Consider the following 13,326-nt stretch of genomic DNA (forward strand, 5'->3'; position numbering starts at 1 on the left):
AGGCGCGCGCACGTCCCACTCTTTGTGACCCCGTGGACTGTGGCCCACCAGCCTCCTCTGTCCATGGGATTTTCCAGGCGAGAACAATGGGGTGGGTTGCCATGTCCTCTCCAGGGGATCTTCCCGACCCAGGGATCCACCCTGACTCTCTCGTCTCCTGCACTGGTGGGTGGGTTCTTTACCCGCCACTTGGGAAGCCCGTTAACCTGGGGAGAACAGTGGCTGGCACCAACCAAGTTGTGCCTGTTGGGATTCCTCGGACCTTCACTCCAAACCTGACAGAACGTATCAGCTGGCTGGTTCGTCAGCCTGCACGGTCAGCGCCACCCCCGACCCCGACCCCGTCCCCCATCACCTCTTTCTCAGCACTGTGTGATCTTGCCTTTCAGCCTCCTTGTGTCCACATGGAACTGACAGACATAGAAGTGTGTCTAGGCAACTTACCTTGATGGACTTCGTTTCCTCTAGATCATTCAGGAAATACTGAACTCAGAGTGCCATAAATTGTGGAAATATAAGGTCAGTCGAACACTTTGTTATTAAACCTGTCTCTGTCTCAGGCCCTGTTTGTCCTCACCTGCTTCTCCCTTTCCTCTCCTGTGTCCTGCTCAGCAGGGCTGTGGACATGGGGCAGACCCTGTGTGGACTGAGATACTCATTAATTACCCAGCACCACTTGCTGCCGGCAACTCTGATCGCTGCTGCTGCTACTGCTGCTAAGTCGCTTCAGTCGTGGCCGACTCTGTGCGACCCCATATTCGGCAGCTCACCAGGCTCCGCCGTCCCTGGGATTCTCCAGGCAAGAACACTGGAGTGGGGTGCCATTTCCTTCTCCAGTGCATGAAAGTGAAAAGTGAAAGTGAAGTCACTCAGTCGTATTTGACCCTCAGCGACCCCATGGACTGCAGCCTAGCAGGCTCCTCTGTCCATGGGATTTTCCAGGCAAGAGTACTGGAGTGGGGTGCCATTGCCTTCTCTGTCTGATCACTAGTTTCCCCAAGCCTCAGTGGATCTCTGCTCCCGGCAGCTTCTAACTCTCCCTTCCTCCTTGCTCCTTTCTCATCTTTCTCATGGCGTGTCTATAACTCAATACCCTGCAGACACCTGGCCAGACCACATCCCCTCGGATGCACAGAACATCTGCTTGCCCTCTCAAAGGGCCCAGATGCTCCCCCTGAGACCCTGGCTGAGTCCACACCACAGATGCTTCTGGGACACCCTGCAGACAGAGCCAAGGACAGGGAGCTCCTGCAGGGGCAGTGGGTTGCTTGGTGCCAGCTTAGCACTGACTCCAAGTCGAGAGACGGACTCAGGGCCCAGTGGGACGATGACTACCCCAGAGTCACCAGAAGACACCTAGTGAATCCTCTTTCCACGTCCCCAGCAACATGCCCAACAGAAGCCTGGAATGGGACCTCCCTTGGGAAAAGGGTCTTTGCAGCTGTAATTGAGTGAAGGATCAGGAACGGAGATCATTGACGAGGAAGCTGGGTTTAGATCGCAGTCTGGAGCATTCAAACTTGGGCTTTGAAGGCCATGTGGAGAAGGCTCCAGGAAACATCATTCCTGGAGATGAGCACAGGCAGTGGCCTCTGCTGACCTCAGATCATCCAAAGGGAACTCGAGACAAAGACGCAGAGAAGAAAACCACTGAAGACAGAGGCCAACATAGACGTGATGCCACCACACCCCACCTGCAGACACCAGAGGCTGGGGGAGGCAGAGAAGGGGTTTCCTCTGGAACATTCTGTAGGAACTCAGTCCTATCGATTCACTGGATTCAGACCTCTGGCTCCAAGATCTGTGAGACAATCAGTTACTGTTGTTTTAAGCCACTCTGTTTGTGGTGATGGGTTATGGCAGCCAGAGAAAGTGAATACAGCATCAGTTCAGTTCAGTCACTCAGTCACACTTTGTGACCCCATGGACTGTAGCACGCCAGGCTTCCCCGTCCATCACCAACTCCCAGAGCTTGTTCAAACTGATGTCCATCGAGTCGGTGATACCATCCAACAGTCTCATCCTCTGTCATTCCCTTCTTCTCCTGCCTTCAATCTTTTGCCATAGCTTTTCTTTTTTAAAATTTTAATTTGTTTATTTTAATTGGAGGCTAATTACTTTACAATATTGTATTGGTTCTGCCACCCATCAACATGAATCTTTTCTTCCAAGGAGCAAGTATCTTTTTATTTCATGGCTGCAGTCACCATCTGCAGTGATTTTGGAGCCCAAGAAAATAAATCTGTCACTGTTTCCATTGCTTCCCCATCTATTTGCCATGAAGTGATGGGACCAGATACCATGATCTTCTTTTTCTGAATGTTGAATTTTAAGCCAACTTTCCCTCTCTCCTCTTTCACTTTCATCAAGAGGCTCTTTAGTTCCTCTTCGCTTTCTGCCATAAGGGCAGTGTCATCTGTGCATCTGAGGCTATTGATATTTCCCCCTGCAGTCTTCATCCAGTCTAGCATTTCGCATGATGTACTCTGCATGTAAATTAAATAAGCAGGGTGACAATATACAGCGTTGACGTACTCCTCTTCCTATTTGGAACCAGTCTGTTGTTCCATATCTGGTTCTAACTGTTGCTTCTTGACCTGTAAACAGGTTTCTCAGGAGGCAAGTAAGGTGGTCTGGTAGTCCCATCTCTTTAAGAATTTTCCACAGTGTGTTGCGATCCACACAATCAAAGGCTTTGGCATAGTCACTAAAGCAGAAGTAGAGGTTTCTCTGGAACTCTCTTGCACTGGTCACAACAAACATCCTTTTTCAACAACACAAGAGATGACCCTATACAAGTACTTTACCAGATGGTCAATACAGAAATCAGATTGATTCTATTCTTTGAAGCTGAAGATGGATACAGTCAGCAAATACAAGACTGGGAGCTGACTGTGGCTCAGATCATGAACTCCTTATTCCAAAATTCAGACTCAAAGAAAGTAAGGAAAACCGCTAAATCATTCAAGTATGGCCTAAATAAAATCCCTTACACTTATAGCAGAAGTGACAAATAGATTCAAGGGATTAGATCTGCCAGACAGGGTGCCTGAAGGACGATGGGCAGAAGTTTGTAACACTGCACAGGAGGCAGGAATCAAAACTATCCCCAAGAAAAAGAAATGCAAAAAGGCAAAATGGTCAGAGGAGGCCTTACAAATAGCTGAGGAAAGAAGAGACGCTAAAGGCAAAAAAGAAAAGGAAAGATATACCCATTTGAATGCAGAATTGCAAAAAATAGCAAGGAGAGATAAGAAAGCCTTCCTCAGTGATCAATGCAAAGAAATAGAGGGAAACAATAGAAGGGGAAAGAGTAGAAATCTCTTCAAGAAAATCAGAGGTCCCAAGGGAACATTTCATGCAAAATGGGCTCAATAAAGGACAGAAATGGTCTGGACCTAACAGAAGCAGAAGATATTATGAAGAGGTGGCAAGAATACACGGAAGAACTGTACAAAAAAGATCTTCATGATCCAGATAACCACGATGATGTGATCACTCACCTAGAATCAGACATCCTGGAGTCTGAAGTCAAGTGGGCCTTAGGAAGCATCACTATGAACAAAGCTAGTGGAGGTGATAGAATTCCAGTTGAGCTGTTTCAAATCCTGAAAGGTGATGCTGTGAAAGTGCTGCACTCAATATGCCAGCAAATTTGGAAAACTCAGCAGTGGCTACTGGACTGGAAAAGGTCAGTTTTCATTCCAATCCCAAAGAAAGGCAATGCCAAAGAATGCTCACACTGCCGCACAATTGCACTCATCTCACATGCTAGCCAAGTAATGCTCAAAGTTCTCCAAGCCAGGCTTCAGCAGGATGTGAACCATGAACTTCCAGATGTTCAAGCTGCTTTTAGAAAAGGCAGAGGAACCAGAGATCAAGTTGCCAACATCTGCTGGATCATCGGAAGCAAGAGAGCTCCACATACGCATCCACAGTCCAGCAGCACTGGCAGCTCTTCCGTAGACTCATCCGTCCTGCCTTCGGTACGGGCATCTGTGAAGACTGGACCCTTACGCAGGGAAGGCAGCACAGGTCTACCAACAGGACTGCAGTCTGCAGAACGGCACCCAGGGCTCCCGGAGAAACCTGATTCCATAAATGCCCGGCGACGCTCGGAGTCCTGCTCCCACGGGGCCCCTGACATGTGTGTCCTGATCTGCCAGGAGTGCCTGTGGGGACCCCCGCGAGTGCCTTCCGGAGTGGCCGGGCCTTCGGGCTGTGACCCCACCTCATGTACACAACCACACCCTCACTGCCCGTGTCTGACTGACTGCCTCGTGCTATGTTTCTGAGCCTGTGCCTGTCATGCTTTTCAGACTGCTCACGTTCGTGGGGCTCTTACGGCAAGAATGCTGGAGCGGTTTGCCCTTCCCTCTTCCAGTGGGCCGCTTTGTGTCAGAACTCTCCCCAATGACCTGTCCATCTTGGGTGGCCCTGCATGGCGTGCTCAGAGCTTCACTGAGTTGCACAAGCCCCTTCACCACGGCAAGGCTGTGATCCATGAATGGGATCCGTGAAGGAGCCGAACCACTGGACAAGGCCTTGACGCCAGGAAAGATTGAAGACAAAGGAGAAGAGGGCGACAGAGGATGAGAGGATTGGATGGCATCACCGACTCAATGGACGTGAGTTTGAGCAAACTCTGGAGAAAGTGAAGGACAGCAGAGCCTGGCGTGCTGTAGTCAGTGGGGATGCAGAGAGTCGGGCACTCCGCGACTGAACACGCACACCTCGGGAGTCGGGCCCAGGTGATCCCGGCTATTGTTTCACCTCCCGCGTGAGCATCCTAGCTGCACAGAGACTTCTGTAGTGAGTCAGGAAGCTCTCCGGAAGAATGGGACATATATACACTTTCACAGGTAAAACAGACAGCTAGTGGGAAGCTGCTATATAGCACAGGGAGCTCACCTCGGGGCTCTGTGATGACCTAGAGGAAGGGATGGGCGTAGGCAGGGAGGCTCAAGATTCGTGTTGTTGTGCGGAAGAAATTAACGTTGTGAAGCAATCATTTTCTAATTAAAAGTATAAAAAAGGGAAAATGGAACTGTACCTGAGCAGAAAAGCAAGCTCTGGAAACGTGCCCACCAAAATGCACAGACCCTGAGCACCTGCCTTTTGTGAGGGATGTCCCCGCTCCCCACCCCCGGCCCAGCCAGTAGCCCTGTGTCCCAAATCCCCCACCTGGCCTGTGTGCCCCCACCCGGCCCCCAGGAATCCAGCTGTTCTCTGGATTGCCTCTGTTCTCAGCAGAGCCTCCCCTCTGGAGGGAACAAGATGACTGAGCATTTGTTTCCTGCCCCTCAGGGCTTCCCTGGGGGCTCAGAGGGTAAAGAATCTGCCTGCAATGCAGGAGACCTGGGTTTGATCCCTGGGTTGGGAAGATGCCCTGGAGAAGGGAAAGGCTGCCCACTCCACTATTCTTGCCTGGAGAATTCCATGGACAGAGGAGCCTGGTGGGCTACAGTCCGTGGGGTCGAAAAGAGTCTGACACGACTGAGCGACTTTCACCTTCACTTTCTTGCCCCGCGAGTCGATCATTATTCATCTACGATTGGCCAGGTTGGCTGTTACGCGGTCTCCACAGCCGAGTCAGAGAGGAAGACGCCGTCTGACACATCACGGGCTGATGCCCTTCAGCACAAGTGACTGGGAGCCATCCGGCTCTTCGCACCTCCACCTCACTCTGGCAGGAGGCACTTCCCGCAGGAGGCCAGCAAAGGGGCTGACGTCTAGGCTCCTGGAGGACTTCCCCACCCTGGGGGTGGCAGGTTGTGCTCAGATCTGAAGGAAAGTGATGGAAATGGAGGCTTCCCCAACTTCACAGCAAAGACAAAGCTTTCCGGGGAGCTGCTCTTCATCCAGAAGCCCCATGCCATAGTTGTGAGCGGCTGGTTTCTGAACTGGCTCAGCTTGACTTGTAAACAGAGATCCATGTGGTTGACCTCGAACTTCTCTTTCACGGTCCCTTACTGCACCAGCTCCTTTCGCCTGTCCCTGGGTCTATAACTGGCCAAATTCATTGACCAGCCAGAGGCGAAGCTTGAGTGCAGACACCCCAGAAGGGGCCCCCAGATAAGGGGACCCCAAATGCAAAGGGTCCCCCAGATTCCCTTGGGAGGGATGAGGAGCCCAGGCTGAGAGGAGGAAACAGTGGTTAGAATCAGGGAAGATCGGACAGAAAGAAGAGGCTGTTGCTTCCGGGAACTCAGTTCTGTCCAGGATCTCCCGTTTACCTTTCTCCCGTGGGCCCGTTCTCTGTCAGGCTGTGGGAGACACAGAACCCCGTGAGAAGGGTCCTGGCGTCTGGCCTCCACTGTCCACAAAGGGAGCCCCGAGAGGCAGATCAAAAGTGGTCACCCGTCTTCCTGTGCTTAGTGGAGTTACGGAGTTTACATAATTGAGTCATATAATCTGTCCTGTTTAAATACATGCCCAGGATTCTTGAGATTTTGGTAGTCTCAGGTAGATTTCTCACCTTATAACTCTAAAAAGTCATTTGCTGGTGATTCCATCGGAAGAAAACATGCAGCGTTTTCATCCGTGTCGCTGTCTCGACTTGGTCCTCACCTACGTCAGAAGACCCACAGTCAACGTGACTGCAGCTGCTCAGCGCTATGGAGACTGTACCATCACGTGGGGTGTGATGTCACTATTGGGTTTAAACTGTGCACCCTGTTTAACTCTGGAGTGATCAAGGGTTGGGGCCACATGGCCTGAGGGTCTCCTGTAAGGAGTCAGGTGAGCACGCTTTGGAGGGTTCTCACCAGGCTTCCTCCTTGATGGGGAGCCTTAATCCTGAGCACCACCTGTGTGTGACCTCCAGGGGAACTGCCCCTGACATAGGTGCATCACAGGTCCAAAACCAGATTTTAGCAACAGGAGAACCTGGCCAGCTTCCTTAGTCTTGACAGAGGAAGCTTTGCTTATCCACCTACTTATTGAATGGTACTCAGATACGACTGGCCCTGGATGATGGGAGAGACTCTCTCCTCCGAGAAAAGGGCCAGAGATGAATGTCAAGGATGGAGACGCTCTTCCATGACCTGCTGCACCTGCCATGGGAAGGCAGCTCCTGGTACCTGGTCATCCAGGGGCTGGGGCTGTCCTACTTCTCAGAGTCTGTCCAGCCCACTGGGACCCACCCCGCATGGTAGAAAGGAGATTCACAGTTGGGAAGGATGGTGTGGATTGATCCATGAAGATGCCTCTTCCAGGGAGGCAGTCAGCAGGACAGCTGCAGGGAGGGTGTCCCACTGTACCCCCCAAGCCGGGAATCCATGATGGTCCCCTTGCTTGTTCGGATCTGAGATTAGCTTCCTGTGGGCTGCAGGAGGAAGGGTGGGTGGTTGTCACGTGCCTCCCCACACACGTGGATCTGAGCCTCAGTCACGGACTCTCCCGGGGAGCCACGGTGGATGGCAGACACACTAGACGATCAGGATCTCCAATGGCACGGGACACTGACCTCGGAATAGGGACATCGCTCTGGGAGAGGAGTGTCCTGAGAAAACCAGAGACACCAGCTGGCGGTCTGAGTTCCCAAGGCAGTCTGGACACCAGAAGAAGAGGCCACACACACTGACCGCAGGCCAGCCCCTGATCGGAAGCAGGAGTGGCGGGTGGAGGTGGTTCCTGGGTTGCTGGGCAGAACAAACGCCCTCCGGTGCTCAGTGCGACCCTCTCCTGGGTCTGGCCTCCCCCTCTTCCAGCTGATACCTTGTGGTTTTTGCGGCCACTGCTGTGTCGTGGCCAGTGATGCAAACCCACCCGGAAACTGAGCACAGCCTTGGCCCTGGGGCCTTTGGACCTGTACTGTGACGTGGGGAGGGCTGTTTTATGTCAGATCTCTTGAGCACGCTGGATGCAGAACACGCTGCTTTAATGTATCCATTTTGAAATGAATGGTTTCTCCTATGGAGTTGCCAATGTCTTGGGGACCCACTCCTTTGGGATCTGAGCGTCTGCTAAAGGGCCAGGTAGATCCCTTGGGCCCTGGGAGAGGACTGGCCCGGGATGTTCAACACACGAGGCTTTTGTCTGCTTATCACTGATTTTATGATTTTATTTTGTGCTTCCAGAGACTTATTTCACTCAGAGTTTATCTTTGAAAAGTGTGCGTGCTAAGTCCCCTCCATCGTGTCTGATTCTTTGTGACCCCATGGACTGTAGCCCTCCAGGCTTCTTTGTCCATGGGATTCTCCAGGCAAGAGCACTGGGATGGGTTACTGTGCCCTCCTCTGGGGGAGCTTCCCGACCCAGGGCCTGAGCGCGTCGCTTAGGTCTCCTGCATTGGCAGGCCGGTTCTTTACCACCAGCGCCACCCGGGAAGCCCATCAATCAGTCAGACCCGAAGTGCCACCAACATCCCTGGCGGGTCACGGGCACTGAGGAGCCCACAGGGACGCCTGGCCCAGCACCCGGGGCTTAGGAGCCATTTATCCTGCCCGGTTATGCCACGTCAGCAACTTCATCGGCTCCACGATAGGCGTGACTTCTAGGGATAATATAGCCATTTATAAACCAAGGCACCTTCCATTGTTTTTTGTTGTTTCTTCACCTTCCTTTTAAAAGCCTGAGCCTCACAGGGACCTTCTGTGGAAGCAAAAGGAACTCCCTTAGGAAACAACACACACATCCATTTAGCATCAACTCGGTGGCACTTTCAGCCGTTGAGGGCAGGTGACGCTTTGCACCACATTTATACAATGTCTTCCTTGGAGTATTTCACCAGCCCCTCATTTATCCTCGAGACATCTCCAGAGGTGTAAGGGGGAAGGGAAGCTGTGAGGCTGGCCGAGGAGGTGAGATGGTTTCCGGGGAGGATAGGGCAGCAGAAAGAGGTCAAGGGGGTTCCCGACGCCAGGACTCCGCAGAGCTCGGCCCGCAGGCTACACTCCGCCTTGCAGCTCAGAGGTTAGACTGTGCCTGGTGCCATCTCTGGGCCTCCCTGGGGCTCAGCTGGTAAAGAATCTGCCTGCCATGTGGAAGACCTGGGTTCGAGCCCTGGGCTGGGAAGATCCCTGGGAGAAGGGAATGGCTACCCACTCCAGTATTCTGGCCTGGAAAATTCCACGGGCTCTCCAATCCCTGGGGTCGCAAAGAGCTGGACATGACGGAGCGACTTTCACTTCACCATGTACCGTTTGTAATAGACCACGAGTTGCTGCCCTGTGTAGAGAGATGGGTCCAGAGACTGCCATTGCACAGGGTAAGTGCTGAGATGCGTCCTCCCCTCTGAGGATGACGAATGCCTCTGTTCCCACACTTGGCCCGTGAGGGAAACCTGGTGAGCATTTGCTGAATTCAACTCTACTTTACTTTGGGAGCTGCGGTGTGCGCTTCACAGAGAAGAACCCGCATCTGCTCTCTGCCTTCTCTTTCAGTGTAGTTGGAAGAACAGGTCAAACATTGAAATGGAAATGCCAGGACTCTGCCTCAGTGAGACCTGTCTGCGGGAAGGGAGTTGGGGTCAGAGCAGTGATTTTGATGGCAGAGGTGCCACCCGGGAATCACCTTACTCACCTCCTCTCAGATCACACCACCCCACGTCGAGCCAACTGCAGAGACCCCCTGGGGAGCGAGGTGCCACTTCCACTCAGGGCGGGGTTCCTCTCCTTAAAGGAAGTGGGGGGGACTGACACTGGGAGCACAGGCTACCCCTGGGCAGACGGACTTCCCTCAGATCACCTGTAAGCTTAGTGCAGTTCTGCTTCCAGGGCAAGCGTCTCTGTGAGAACCTGGTGTCATGCTTCTGATGAGTATAAGAAGTATGAACAAGCAAGAATGGCCGAGGAAATGCCGCAGGAGCCATGGCCAAAGACCTGCCAGACACGCTTGTGTGTAAAGCCGAGCCTGTGATACTGGCGAAGGTTAGACAGACAGCAGCTTAGGAGATCAAGACGCGGCTATACATCGAATGAAAAGTATGTGGTACGTAGTAACATGATGCCACCACTGCAGAGACACAGAGTGAGATGGAGACGGAGGGGGACAGAGACGTGGACAGAGAGGGGAGAGTGATGGGGGGCCCAAGCTTATCACGTGCAAGACCCCCAGACACGGTGGGATTTACCACAGGAAAACTATGCGTATATATACGTACATAGACATGTATATGTATGACTCACTAGAAAAGTGACTCATTGGAAAAGACCCTGACGTTGGGAAAGATTGAAGGTGGGAGGAGAAGGGGATGACAGGGGATCAGATGTTTGGATGGCATCACCCCCTCAGTGGACATGAGTTAGAGCAGGATCCGGGAGTTGGTGATGGGCAGGGAAGCCTGGCGTGCTGCAGTCCATGGGGTCACAGAGAGTCAGATAGGACTGACAGACTCAGCTGAACTGAACTGATATGCACACACGTATCTGAGAATACACAGATACTCTCTGTATGTTACACACACACACACACACACACACACATGTCCCTCTATATGATCTTCATATTCTTCATATAATCGAGCAACTAAGCATGTATGTACTATATATGCATATATTCTCTGTTCATATATAGAGATATACATAGGCATATATATAGGTGTCCTATATAATCTTACTTATCCTTCATATAATTGGGTGATTAAGCGTATATATATTATATATGCATATATTCTCTATTCATATATATATAGGTGTCTTTCTATATGATCTTACTTATCCTTCATATAATCAGTATTTCTTGATTGAGTGGAAATGCCTTTTGTCTTATGCTTACTTCACATATATCTCACATATATTCATACATGTATTCACTATATCTTATATATATATTTTATAAATTAAATTTTATATATTTCAAATCAGTGGAGAAAGACATGATATAGAAGGATAATAACTTGAAAAACATTAAATTCTTACCAAAGAGGGTAATCCTAATCCAAAACAAATGCTAAATAAAATCAACACAGATACGCAAGTTACGAAAGGCAGCGGCAACAGCGTGGCCAAAAGGAAGTGCCGCCGGCTGGAGCGGGGCCTCGGGGCATGAAGACAGGGAGCCAGGACTGGCAGCGTGGTGGGCATCGTCCACGCGAGGCCAGGATGTGGAGGCCTCAGAGATAACGCAGCCCCCCTTGCTGGTGCAGACTGATCACAAGGAAACCACCCCCGGGGACCCTAAGAGCTAGCATACAGGCGATCGTGGCTAAGCTGAGAACAGTAGCAAGCCTGAGAGCCGAGCCCTGGGTGGGAGAGGGTGGGATACTGCTTTCCCCGGAGTTGGGGTGGCGGCCTCCTGGGCTGAGCTGCAGCAAATGTGAGCAGTGCTGGGCTCCGTGCAGACAGGACAGGTGGGCTGAGTGGTCACGGAAGGTCTTAGCTGGCCCAAAAGGCTTCGCAGGGGCTCCTGGGTAGGTGGGATGTCTTCGGGGGCGGTGGGCTGCGGGGCCCACTGCATGAGTCCCCTTGGGGGGCTACATTCGGAAGGAGTGTGTGAGAGGGTAGGTGGGCTGTCTTGGGGGGCAGTGGGCTGTGGGGCCCACTGCATGAGTCCCCTTGGGGGGCTGCAGTCGGAGGGAGCGTGTGAGGGGTGATGCTCGAAGCCTGAGACTGTGGTTCTGCAGGGTTGTCCCCTTCTTGTCAGCGTAACCTTGCAGCCTGGGGAATCCCGGGGCCCCTCCTAACCCCAGATCCGCTCCCCCAGCGCCAACACCTCTCTTCTCAGAAGATTTCAGACCCAAAGGCTTGTTGGATCTTTTATGAAATAAAGTGATTGTGTGGTCTAGAAGCCACTTGAGAGGGCCGTTTGGTGATGAAATTACTCTGAGCCCCATGGGGCCAGCTGCCTTGAGATGGTCTGGTTTCACACACTTTTATCTAAAAGACAAATATAGGAACCACCTTTCTGAGATATTAGTGGTGCATCACCACTTTTTCTCATTGCTATCCACCTAAAGGGCCTTCTCAGGCCTGTTTTTTTTTTTCTTTTACTTAATTGCTCCCCATTCATAAAATGTTAACAATGCGTAGATACAGCCCAGCTGTCTGCGTGGTATGTATGTCTGTGCTCGATGAGTAAGAAGATTAAGACGTTTGCTCCCTAGGAACCAATGTTTGTTCCCTTGGGGCAAGATTGGTGGTGTTGAACCAGCATAACTTAGATCTGAGTTTTCCAGCTTGAATACATACTTTCGTTGTTGCTGTTTAGTGGCTAAGTTGTGTCTGGCTTTTCGCGACCCCATGGACTGCAGCATGCCAGGTCTCCCTGTCCTTCGCTATCTCCTGGAGGTTGCTCAGTTGAGTCAGTGATGCCACCCAACCGTCTCATCCTCTGTCGCCTCCTTCTCCTCCTGCCAGCTCTCACATCCATATATGACTACTGGAAAAACTGTAGATGTGGCTACATGTACCTATGTCTGCAAAGTAATGTCTCTGCTTTTTGACACCTTCCCTAGTTTGCCATAGCTTTTCTTTATCCCTACCCATTTAGGATGAACCAAAATCATCACGCTCTCCCTTCTCTGGCCAGGCTGGTGCTTCAGGAGCCCCTCCACCTGCAGCCAGGATCGAGAACCCCACTTCGGAGGTAGGATGGACTAGAGCGTCCTGAGGCCCAAGGGCAATGCTGGGGTATGTCCGAGGCAGATGGACTGGCCAGAGTCCTTCTGACTAGACTGTTTCAGTTGAGACGGATGAAACCAGAGGAAGCCGGGACGGGGAAGGCCAGGGGCGCCGTCGTTCATGTCGCTGTCAGGAGGGTACAGAAGCGGCTCTTCGGCGACTCAGGGACGTTTTCCTTTGCCATAAGCAAAACCTCTTTATCTATGTCACAGGAGAAGAAGGGGAGGTCTGGATAAAAGGCCGGTGCCCTCCTGGCCACGCCTCCCTCCACATGAGTCAAGTGCCCATCATGGCAAAGGGGGATGCAGGCAAAGGGGTGTTGGCCCCTTGAAATCTCATTCATTCTCAAACCAAAGCCCTCCTTCAAGGACACTGACTTCTTCTATTCCTGTTTCAAGAGAAAGAAAAGAAAAAAATTAGTGCTTATGAAAGAGACAGAAGGAGAAGGAGGGAGAATGGGAGAAGAAGGGGAGGAAGAGAGAGGACGAGGGGAGGAGGGGAGAGAGGGGGAGGGAGAGAATAAGAAGGAGGGGGAGGGGAGGGATGGGAGGGAGGGGGGAGAGACCAGGGGAGGGGGGAGAAGAAGAGGGAGGGGGAAGGGAGAGGAGGGAGGGGTGGGACGGGGCGGGGCAGGGAGAGAGAGGACAGGCCCACACAGAAGGAGGGGGAGGGGAGGGATGGGAGGGAGGGGAGGGATGGGAGGGAGGGGGGAGAGACCAGGGGAGGGGGGAGAAGAAGAGGGAGGGGGAAGGGAGAGAGGGAG

General features: G+C 52.0%; 1 long non-coding RNA gene across 1 annotated transcript; it reads left to right on the top strand.

Annotated features, from left to right (window-relative positions):
- Window positions 396-12,920, top strand: LOC106503325. The gene is made up of 3 exons (XR_001919814.1): window positions 396-519; window positions 9,720-9,933; window positions 12,433-12,920. It is a non-coding gene; the product is annotated as an uncharacterized LOC106503325 (long non-coding RNA).

Source organism: Capra hircus, chromosome 20 (assembly GCF_001704415.2).
Source record: "Capra hircus breed San Clemente chromosome 20, ASM170441v1, whole genome shotgun sequence".
NCBI lineage: Eukaryota > Metazoa > Chordata > Mammalia > Artiodactyla > Bovidae > Capra > Capra hircus.